This window comes from Sinohyriopsis cumingii, chromosome 14 (assembly GCF_028554795.1).
Source record: "Sinohyriopsis cumingii isolate HCF-2022 chromosome 14, ASM2855479v2, whole genome shotgun sequence".
Taxonomy (NCBI): Eukaryota; Metazoa; Mollusca; class Bivalvia; order Unionida; family Unionidae; genus Sinohyriopsis; species Sinohyriopsis cumingii.
The window spans coordinates 37068139-37080145 of NC_142974.1; the positions used below are offsets into that span (position 1 = coordinate 37068139).

Genomic DNA, 12007 nt, shown 5'->3' on the forward strand with positions numbered 1-12007 from the left:
TTATTTGGCAGATAATGGTGACTATAATCATTAGCTATTTTATTTCCTTTGTTTGTTGCTTTTTTCTTTCTCCCGAATTTGCAGTGTAATGCTTTGGGGTTTCGCGTGCAAGTTATCCTTACTGTTCTGCATTATATATATATATATATATATATATATATATATATATATATATATATATATATATATATATATATATATATATATATATATATATATATATACATATATATATATATATATATATATATATATATATATATATATATATATATATATATATATATATATATATATATATTCAGAGCTAGTATTTTGTACTAAACACTTACCCCTGCGTGTAAGTCCAACTGTGAAAGCTAAGCAGAGGTGACAATATTTATGTTAGGGACGAGACGTTGAACAATCCTTGATATAAATCATACTCCCAAACTTATCGTGTAACCCTCTAAAGAGAGTTATCTTAACGGTCTTACCAAAAGGGGGAATAGGTTCACTCTTTTTTCTTTTATATATCGTTATTCAAAACCGTTCATTTAATACAATCGACCTGCATAATCAGGCAATGAGCTAAGGTTTGCAATGAACAAGAAAAAGAGAAGAAACTTTACATGTGTAAGCATGACAGGAGAACTAAATATATGCAAATAATGTTTTTACTACATAAATCCAATAAGATTGGAGTTTCCTATCCTTCCAGCATACTCGAGAAAGAATCTTCTTTTCCTCACCAATAAGATGGAACACCGGAAACAATATTGCAAAGATGAAAATTGTGTGTACGGTTTGCTTACTACAATTATTACATCTACTGAGATCACAAAGAAAACGAATGAATACATTTAATTATTGAGACAGATATCTTTTTCTCGTATTCCTATACGTGTTTGCCCATCCGTTTCTTTTTTCGCTGTAAGAGCGCGAATTAAGTATATCCTCTATGTTCCATTGCATAAACAGGTGTCTTAAATTATTTGATGTTAACGTGTAGCGTGTGTGTGCGTGTGTGTTAGGTATGTAGGACACAAAGTTCGAACATGGACTATTAAGAGTGTTCAACCATTATTTTTACATGAGGTACTCGTTATAAGACCTATATCAGTACGAAATTACCTTGTGTACGCGTAAATATGTTTATGAACTTCTATAGCATTACGTGATCTGCTCCGGTGAGTCATGTTCTGAATGCGCTTGCGTCGTCACCCTCAGTTAACGAATAAATAGTTCGATACTTCAACGACTGTTCAAAAACGCCCAGAGAATTAATCGTGTTTCACTACCAAGTTGAGTAAGCGCAATACTTCAACGATGAATAGATTTATATTCATTCTGATCATTTTGGTTTTGCTCAGTGCAGTATACGGTAAGAATTTTGAACTTTTCTGCAAACTTGTGCATGCATTTAGTTTAGATAAAAGAAATGTACCGCATTACTTTTTTAATATTCTTACAGATTGGTCTAATATCTGACTTTAAAGTGTAAGCAATTAGATGTGATATGTCTTCCCCTTAATGCCAATGCTACTCTAAATCGACTGTTCGCATTTGCTTTTAGTTGATACTTTTCAATTGGTATCAATTAAGTAATAGTTTCCAAATTTTAAATGTCCGAGAAAATTTACCAGTTTTTCATAAGTCGAATGGTTTTAAGGTTATTCAGACTTTCGAAGTCTGTCATACACGGTTAACTGAAATTATACCTATCGTTTCGCAATATGATTGGATGCAATTAAAAAAGCTGGACAGTAACCTTGCTCCTTACATTAACCTGGAAAAATCATTGCGGAGTCCGTATTAAGTACCAGCCGTGTAATGTACTTCTGTGTTTGATCAAATAATTTCACTTGCTTCGTGTGCGAAAGGGCAATGAGTCATAATGCTCCCTATTTAAGTCAAATATGCCTTGAATAGATTTGAAAAATATTGGATTTACAACATTTGGCTAGCAAAGATGATACTCTGGGTAATATAATAAATTATATGACTATGTGACTCAGTACTATGTTTGTACACACACACCTCTTTATACCTTTGTGTCTGTATGTGTGTGCCAGTGACCATGTGTCTGTATCACATATGTGAATGTACATGTGCTTTGCTATATTTATTGAAAGAGAGGTTCGCAAGCAGAAATTTTATTTTGGACATAACTAGACATTAAATATTTGTAATGCATTCCTCGAAATTGTTGGCACACAAACTGTCGAGTAAAAATGCAATACTGTTTAATACTCTTTCTACCTACGAATGTTTGTCGCTATATACGTTTCTTTTAAGGTCCCATTTTTGTTGCTAATAATATTATTGTTATTATTATTATTATTATTCCAGGACAGCCTCCGCCTAAGATTGATTCCGAACCACAGAAAATTGATAATGGAGTCAGAGAACGGAACCTTTTCGACTTTCTTCAGCAGAGACAAAAAAGAGAAGCGTCGCATGTTTTCTCACCCAACAGAAAAGAAAGGTTGGAACTGGCTAACAGCGAGACCCATGACCATTCGAAAAGAGAAGTGTTTTAACCTCTCAGGAGAGATTTGTTTCATAACGACATCCAAGCCAAAGTAAAAGTAACAGAGTGCCAAGAACAAGTTGAGTTGCAAATGACGTTAAATCAAGTATTTCTAATTTTTTTTAAATGAAACTATTATAAAAAGTTTATATAGCGTCAATTCCAATTTTCTAGGACAATTTGCCGAAAAAATATATTTATGCTTTTTCCTTATAACTTTATGATAGTGATTAGTCTTGTAAATGGAAAATGAAGATGCATCCGTCTGACAAGTTACTAGCAATCTGTTGAATTATGATTTATCCTTCGGACATATAGTTATTTTGGCAAAGATGACATAAAACTTTTAAATCATTTCTTTAAGAAAATTACCCTTTTCTTCTTCACTATCAATAGGTAATTGATGAACTTTTTGCAAATATTCCTTAATGAAAAATGTGGACAGTGATTTATATTGTAATCAAGGATTTTATTGTTTCTCCTTGTATGTCAAAAGAAAATGTCATTTTTGTGGAGACGAAAGATGAAAATGACAGCAATCGAAAATCTAAACGAAAGAAACACAAATGATCAAACCACACCGTGTAAATGTTTTCTATCTTATCAAATGTATCGTATTTCTTCATGTATTATCTCTTCAATAAACTATATATATCTTCACACATGAATATATTGCTTTTTGACATAGTTTCCGACCATTGTAATGGAAATTTGATATCTAATTTTACTCTATCGCTTGAACTAATATCTATTTATCTGTCGATTTCTATCCACTTTTAAACATATTTCAATAATGTACACATGCATAGCTCTCCAGTCTACATACCGGACATTAGGACGGCTGCCCTTGTAACAATTGAAACAGATACGACTGTTATAATCTACGATTCATTGTCTTTTGTGCAGAACATGTCGTCACAAGTTATGGAGTAGACACCATGGGAAAACTGTTCCAAATAAAACCCCATCTTCACAAATTTAAGACCATTATTCTGAAGCGGTTCTTAGAAGTGAACATATTTATAATATTACTTCTCTCTCATCTGTAATTAAGAAACAGGAAAAGCAAAACCAAATGTTGTAAGTTTCAACATACAGTTTAATGATCTATGTTAAAAATTTGAAAATTTTAGACGAAGGTTTACTATTGTGAATTAAGTTCCAATTATTCCTAAAGGTTCTGTCACAAATCAAAAAGTATAGTGTGCTCCGAATAAATTCCAGTGGTGTTCTGAATAAATAATAATAATATATCTGCTGATATACCATTAGTTTCGAATGTGCTGATATACAAACTTGAACTCAGGCCTATGTAAACATCTATTCATACGGAAGATTAAGACAAGAAAGTAACCAGCTACACACTAAACGGCTGCCTCCAGTCATTAGCAAAGTTCAAGCACAAAATACAAACTAAATATGCATAATAAAAAGCATAGTTACCGAAGTTTATAACAACAAATGCAGGAAAATGTCTGAGAATCTCATGACATAAGTTTGATAATAATAATAATAATAATAATAAAGAATCTCATGACATAAGTTTGATAATAATAATAATAATAATAATAATAATAAAGAGAGTAAAAAAGATGAGAAGAAATTTATATAATAAACATTAGCGTTCTTTCTTCACGCTACTTTGCAGGTACTGCTGTACACGTAACGTTGAAGAGGCCTTTCATTAATTTCCATGCGCAATGTACGTTATAGCTGTATACAGAATTTATGTTCGTTTGCTAATATAAACGACAGTCTTTGGTAAATTTCTCGCAGCATGAAACGTATATGTGGTTGGATAATTTCAGATCATAGACAAATAAAACTAGGCGTGTGTGTGTGTGTGTGTGTGTGTGTGTGTGTGTGTGTGTGAATTAAGATGTATTGAAGGAGAATGCTTCGCTTCCCGTAACGAGATTGTAGCTCTTATCTAATATTTTATAGACTACATAGGAGCCAGCTAATAATCCCAGTTTTGTATGCATACTTTTTCAAAACGTGTCAGTGATGATGCGATACCATCCATCCGTTTGTTTATGACTACTTTTGTTCCCACAGATATATGGATAAATAGTAGCCAATCATAGCGTTTTTAATGCCCATCACATAACCTCATGTGAGAGGAACGTTATTCCGCTCATTTCTGCGAGTGAACAATGAGGGTGTCAATAGTTCTGGGTGTAATTATAATACATTATTGAGACATTTTCACATTCTTGTTATACTAAATATTTGTGCAATCAAAGTGATAAATATTTGTTTTATTTTGTCCCCATTGCTTGTAAGAGCTGGCATCTTCCTTCTGGTATTTCAATCCTTCCATCATAGAAGCATATTAACATGAATACTCAAAATCAATTCATAATAATGAAACTTGTTTATCTCATTTTCATGCATCTGCAGATGGTGTCGCTAGATTTTCAGATCATTACATGAAAGTGTCAATATGTTACAGTTTTTACTTTTATGATGATCATATCATAAGTAGATTCAAGCACTTGGTATTTGGGTACGTATTGTGGTATTCCTACGTATACGAATACTACCTAATGGGAATTTCCAAATATTATACCAGGTTTCAAAATGTTTCATATTTGCATAGATATAGGCCTTCTTGGGTTGGGGTTTCTTCTGCCTAAATATTCTAAGCACAACTACAGAAAATGCGCTGATAACATTAGTAATCCATTACAACATTTATTCTGTATACAAATTTTAACTGTTTGGACTTACAGTTAGAAAAAAGCTTGAGGACATGAACTATATTCACACAATTTAGACTGCAATTTAATCACATTTGTCAAGAGACCAGAATGGCGTATGTTCCTGAAGACAATAGAGAACATGATAAGAATAAAAGTTAAAGCCGTAGAACGCCTAGCTAAATTCACAACGTTTGGAAAAACTGATCTGATGATTCAGATATCAAAATGTTTCTAGTACAAGACCCAGATGTTACTCTCGACAGTACACACTGATTACACCAACATGCTATGAACAAATGTAAATCCACATATACTGAACTAAGATGTGTCAACTCCATTCGTATTTTCTTTCGGTTGACGCCACTAAAATACTAAAATACCTGTGTGTTCATTAGTACTTCCTTAGTACTTTCAATGCTGGACTATTGCGTTTGACTATATTGTTTGTCTCAGTTATCTACGGCAAAACTTCAAAACGTTAAAAGCACGGCTGCTCGGGTATTCCTTACAGTAGGAATAACTGAGCACACCCAGCTTCCTGCTCCGTAACCTTCGCTAACGACCCGTTCGATCCAGACTCGAACACACAATCTGCTCGAAGTGCTATATTTTGTTGAATGGCTCCAATCCAATATACCTATATGGTTTTACCCTTGTGTACACAACATCTAAAAACTTATGCTTCACTTCTGACACTCGCATTCATATTGTTCCTACTATTTAAACGAAGTCATACGGAAAACGTTCTTTTGGCTACCATGCAACAGCTACATGGAACGAATCGACCACAGATTATAAACAAAATGACCATGTGGTCTCATTCAAAATTACTCTTAAAACTCACATAGAACAGACTTCCTTTTTTTGTCAGCATATTTTTGTTTCGTAATTTCATTGTGCTTGTTTCTGTAATCTTGAAGTTGTATATGTTTGTTTATGTTATCTAATATTGTAATGCGCTTAGAGGTTTTAAAGACTAGGCGCTATATATATATATATATATATATATATATATATATATATATATATATATATATATATATATATATATATATATATATATAACCTAAACAGTATTCGCTCAGTTCGATTGGAGCTTCAGTAATTGAAAGGTAGATACATGTAAAAAATCTAATAAATAAAAGCGAAATGCAATTAATGACACTTAAGCGCAGATATTAAATTACATATGTAAAGTACGTCTTTCTTCCTTTGTTTATTTCCATTTCCTCATGATACATTCAATCCATTCATTCGTACTTTTTCCCATTCAATGTTTCCATCTGAAATTCATTCGACGCATGTTTATGATCCAAATGTATGTGTACGTTAGGATAGATCCTAATCGTTTATTGGTATTTTCTTCTTTTGCCACCACATAAATAAAGTACATGCGAGTAAAAGAGTACATATAAGGTTGGATACACAATAATATTCAACTGATAATATATGATACATTCAGACCTACGTAAAGACGTAAACTGGTTGGTATCACCTGGAAATACGTTTTAATTTTAAATTAAAACGACAATGACTACAAGATTGATATGATAACGTGCAGGATGCTATTGACATGGAATGAATAAAATGTAAACTAGGTGAGATTGTTTAGGAAGATAAGTGAAACTATACTTATTTGCAATATTCTATCTCATCAAACGTCCACTGAAATATTGTATTTTGCATTTTTGTTATAATACCCACAACATATGTGCCATCAGATAGATTGTTAATTAACGATTGACATATTCCAAAGATGCTGGTGTTGCTCAGTATTATGTGTATTTAGTTTAAACATTATGTTAAAAAGAAGCTGAAAAGTCAGGTATATAGATCGGTGGATAAATCAGTAGGGAACAATATTTAATATTATTCTGTAATTATGTATGTGTGTATGTGTGTGTGTGTGCGTGAGAAAGCGAGAGAGAGAGAGAGAGAGAGAGAGAGAGATGGAGAGAGAGAGAGAGAGAAAGAGAGAGAGAGAGAGAAATTGAGACAGATGGACGGATACAGAAAGAAAATTACGTATACTGTGAAGCCTACATTGAAAGAGACGAATTTAGGTCAGCTTCCTTTATGTGGCGTGGCAGTTGTTATTCCAAAAATAAACGCATTATGCCCATAATCTGAGAAAAAGAATGTTCTAAAAGGTTCACAGATTGTGGAGTTGTATGTTAGGTCAGTTCATAGAAATTCATGAACAAGTTCAATTTCCTCAGCTGATAATGATATTTGTCCCAACTGCCTCTTTTTTTCTCCTAGGACACTCATAATATCTTCATGTCAAAATGCTCTTTAACCCATATTGATTTCCACAAGTGCTATATTTTGCCAAGTCTGTCTTTGCAAGGTCATGAAGGACAGGTAAAGTTATGCTTCAAATGAGAGGCAATTATTGAGGAATCTATTATTTGATCTGTAAGAAAGATCACGCTTTCGTTTGACAGATCTCGAAAACATGCATTTCTTATTTCTTCTGAATTTTCACACTGTTTATCCAGAAAAGAATAGATCTCATGCATAATTGCTTGACAATACTTACTTGTATCTTATGATTGATTCTGTTTGTATTCATGAGCAACCATTTTCAACTGCTGAACCACTGTTTCATATGGAAAATCGGTTTTTGCTGATCCTAGGAAACTTAAGAGTTTGTAGACATCTCTTGACTGGATTCTTGACCTGACAACTAGAACAGATTTTCCATCGAAGACTAGCTCCACACAGCCCACCAGTTTTTCAGTGCCTAGTGCAAACAGATTAGAAGAGGAAGCAAGTCTGATTGTTTTGGAAGGATGATCTCTGTGCCATGCATTTGATGGTTTCTGAAGAACAGGCAAAAATGTGATATTTCTAAGTGTTTGAAGATGGTTTTGATTCTTCTTATGTTCTCTTTGAACATTATATTCACTCAAATATTTCAAAATCTTTCAACGCTCGATTGCACATTGTCCAAACACCTGTGCCAACTGTAAGACAGATTGACACATGTCTTGAAGTAAAGTGAAAGGCAGGTAATGATGTATCATTCCTAAACCAACAAGAAGTTCAGTAATTATTTTTGCCTAAAGGTATTTTTACCTCTTCGAAATACTTCGTGATTATCACTAAACATATCACTCAATTTGCCAAGTGGGCTAACCAGATCTATAAAACGTTTAAGGGCACCATTGGGTTCAGATGGAATGCATCTTGTACTGGACATTTAGGAATGGCTTAAACGAATTAAGCCTATTCATCATTTCAGACTTTTCGTCTTTGAAAAGTCTATCAACATACCTGGATTTGAGCCAGGTAATGCATTTCCAAGATGAGATTTGTGCGGATCCAAAATAACTATATTACTGACACTGGGTACATCAGTCAGATTATAAATAGAACAAAATCCTAAGCAAAACTTCCTAATTTTTTCCAGTTTAGCTTCTTTTGTTGCTCTATTCAACTTAGTGAAAAATCATCAAAATCATGCATTCGTTTTGTTTTCACAATAAACGCATGGGCTTGGCTGGGTGTTATTGTATGCTGTACTGTTTTTGCATCTGGACCAATTTCGAATTCGTTGCTGTCAAGACTCAAAGTACTCGTTTCCCTTAATATTCCATTTGTGTCTCGAGTTAAAATGTCTATTAAGAGGGATTTATCATTGCTTGCATGTTTAATATCTTTACGATCCATTGAATTTTGTAGTGCAGATAGCAATTCATTGGTCTCAGTTGCCTATTTTGTTCTCTGATGACCCTCATAATATCAACAAAGTCAAATGCTCTTTAACCCATGTTGCTTTCCACAAGTGCCTACATTTTGCCAAGTCTGTCTTTGCAAGACTGTGATGGACAGGTGAACAGTTATTATTTCAATGAAAGACAATTCTTGAGGAATCTATTTTTTGATCTGCCAGTAAGATGAAGCTTTCGTTTGACAGATTTTGGAAACAAGCATTTCTTATTTTTTTCTGAATTTTCACACTGCGTATCCAGAAAATAATACATTTCATGCACAATTGCTTTGCAATACTTACTTTTATCTTTTGATTGATTTTGTTAGTATTCTTGTGCAACAATTGCAACTATTGAACATCTGTTTCATATGGAATATCGGTTTTTGTTGATCTCTTTCTGACCGTTCAATTTCTTAACGAATCGTTGCATGCTTAATTAACATGAGGTTTTGATACTGTTGTTCTTGATTATGAAAATACTGTTGGAGTTGCCAGTTTGGATCACAACCGGTCATTCACAATCAAACGGATCCGCATACTAGGACGTCAACAGTTAGAATGGAGATTTGCAACCTAGGACCAAGTGTTGTCTTATGGCACTTCTGGCATGGATCCTTATGAGTCATGATTTGGGCTTCTGTCTTACAGTTTTACTGTAACCGATGTTTAGATGTATTAAGAGACAAATTTCTCAAATTAGGGAAAAGAAAAAAGTATTGAAAAGGTCTATATTTCCCCCCAAATTATCCATAAAGTTTACCTTATTTATATTCCATAAAGTTTCATTGATACATTTTACACAGACAAGATTATATATCACTGAAAACCATTGAGACAATAACTTTATTCACTAAATATGATTTAACAAATGCTATAATTCTACCAGAATATTACTGCTAAGACCTTTTAATCTGCAATAAGGAAGGTAAAGTAAGGAAATTAGCCGGATATTGCCCGGTTTCAGCAACCTTCTCTCATCCCCAGTTTTGTCAACCAAAGAACAAAGATTTTCTTTGTTTTCTGCACTTTATTACTTGCGGGATCAGAAATAAGAAGGGTTGGTTTGTCTTCATTTCTAAATTTCTGCCCTGTTTTCATCCTCCATTTATATGACCGTCGCGCCATTAAGTCACGCAAGGTTTAAGAGCTCAAATCTCGCACGTTTGTTAAAAAGCGTCCCGTCCTTATATCTTTTCAAATGAAGCATTGTCTTTAACTTCTATACTTATAGTGCTAGAAAGGATAGCAAAAAGCCACAGAGTAAGTCAGTCTCAAGTTCATAATCAGTCATAATTCAGGGAAGTTGTTCGTTGAAAATGATGGCTTGAGTTTGCACGTACGAAAAAGGATGTACATGACATTAAATTTGCTTTGAAAGGGAATTTAAAGAAAGATATTAATTAATTTTTGTGACACGAGGATTTGAGTAGTCAGTATGAGATTGTGACTAACATATATGTTAAATTGAAATTTGAATGGAGAAAAGGAATCAAACAAAAACTTAAAATTATAGCCAGATCCTTAGAGGAAAGGTCAATGACTCTTTTGTTCGACAATGAACATCTTTAAGACAGTTTAGTAAACAAAAGTAAAGAATATTTGACTTTTTTAATATAGATCCACAAACATGTGATCAGGCAAATTAAGTAATGCATATAAAAAATTGTAACGAACTATACTCTTAGAAAAATAATTTCACTATTTTTAACTGCACGAAAGAGAATAATATCTTCAAATATGGGTTAGAAGATGTATTTTCGTTAACCGGACTCAATCTAAAACTTTGTCTATATCCTGTTTCTTTTGTTGAGTTGGGAAATTATTGTTTTTCTGGATTTAGACAATTCATTTGTTGATATTGTCCGATGAAGCATTTTCTAATTTATATAAGTTAAAAATATTTCTCTTTAATCTGGAAAAGTATTACATGATTAATGTATTATAGTGGCTCGTGGGCACCATTGATGAGTGTAAGTTATGAACCAGTACTCAAATGTAGGCGGAAAAAATGTAAACCAATTCCTCTCTATGTACCTAATTGTTGTCACAAATACTATGCCCAGTGAGTATTAAATTTTTTCAATGCCGAATTCAAATTGTACAATAAGTAAACAATCAAAACCGTTAAGCTCAAACTTAAAATGAAAATGATTGAAAAAAACACAGTAAAATATGTGACTCATAAGTGTCACTGCCACTTACAGTTTAATGAAATACCTTGCTATACAGATTGTAGTACATGAATACGTCCTATAATGCATTGATGGGATACTGATAAGGAACATGAACTATCCCAGTGTATAGATGATAGCGATACAATAATATGTCATTCAGTGCATTGGTACAGTTCTAACATACGAAAAAAACTAAATCAATACATGCAAGCCATGCTCTCTTTTTTCCTCCCAAAAATAAATAAATATGGAAGAAAAAATCTAAAAATGATGAACCGACCGTTTAGTCAATTTTACATTTGCTCAAATGAAACAGACATAAATAAATAAATAGAAAACATAAACAAATAAATTAAATCGATGACAACATTCAACTATCTCAAACCATACGACACCTACTAAATAGATTACCTAATCCGTGGAAAATATTCTAGCCATGCAAGCTGCTTGTCTCATTGTCTTGTAAAGGTTTTCAAAATACAGTTACCCTGCTGACAGCTATGATAAATCTAAATTGGCTGAAACCGTTAGAAAGAGAATACGATATGAAAATCATCACGTAGTCTATTCCTAACTCAGATTCCACCAACCCACTTTAAATTGATTTAAGCCAAAAACATCTATAGAAAGAGCCATATTATGTAACTGCGTTTCTTTGACATCATCGTATATATATATATATATATATATATATATATATATATATATATATATATATATATATATATATATGCATTAAATACTAAAAGAAAAAGACCCTCATCGTCATCTCTTTTTCAATTCGCTAAAGACTTTCTTCGCAATATCGGCAAATCCTGTCCGATATATGCTCACCAGTGATGTCATATAGTCTTTACAAGTGAATAACAGTTATAACATCGAAGTCCATATACTTCTA

The 12007-nt window shown here is 32.9% G+C and overlaps 1 long non-coding RNA gene across 1 annotated transcript; it reads left to right on the forward strand.

The window, feature by feature from the left end:
• The first annotated feature begins 1218 nt into the window (after positions 1–1218).
• Positions 1219–3172, forward strand: LOC149783594 (uncharacterized). Its single transcript, XR_016414042.1, has 2 exons — positions 1219–1363; positions 2332–3172. It is a non-coding gene; the product is annotated as an uncharacterized LOC149783594 (long non-coding RNA).
• Positions 3173–12007: the final 8835 nt, after the last annotated feature.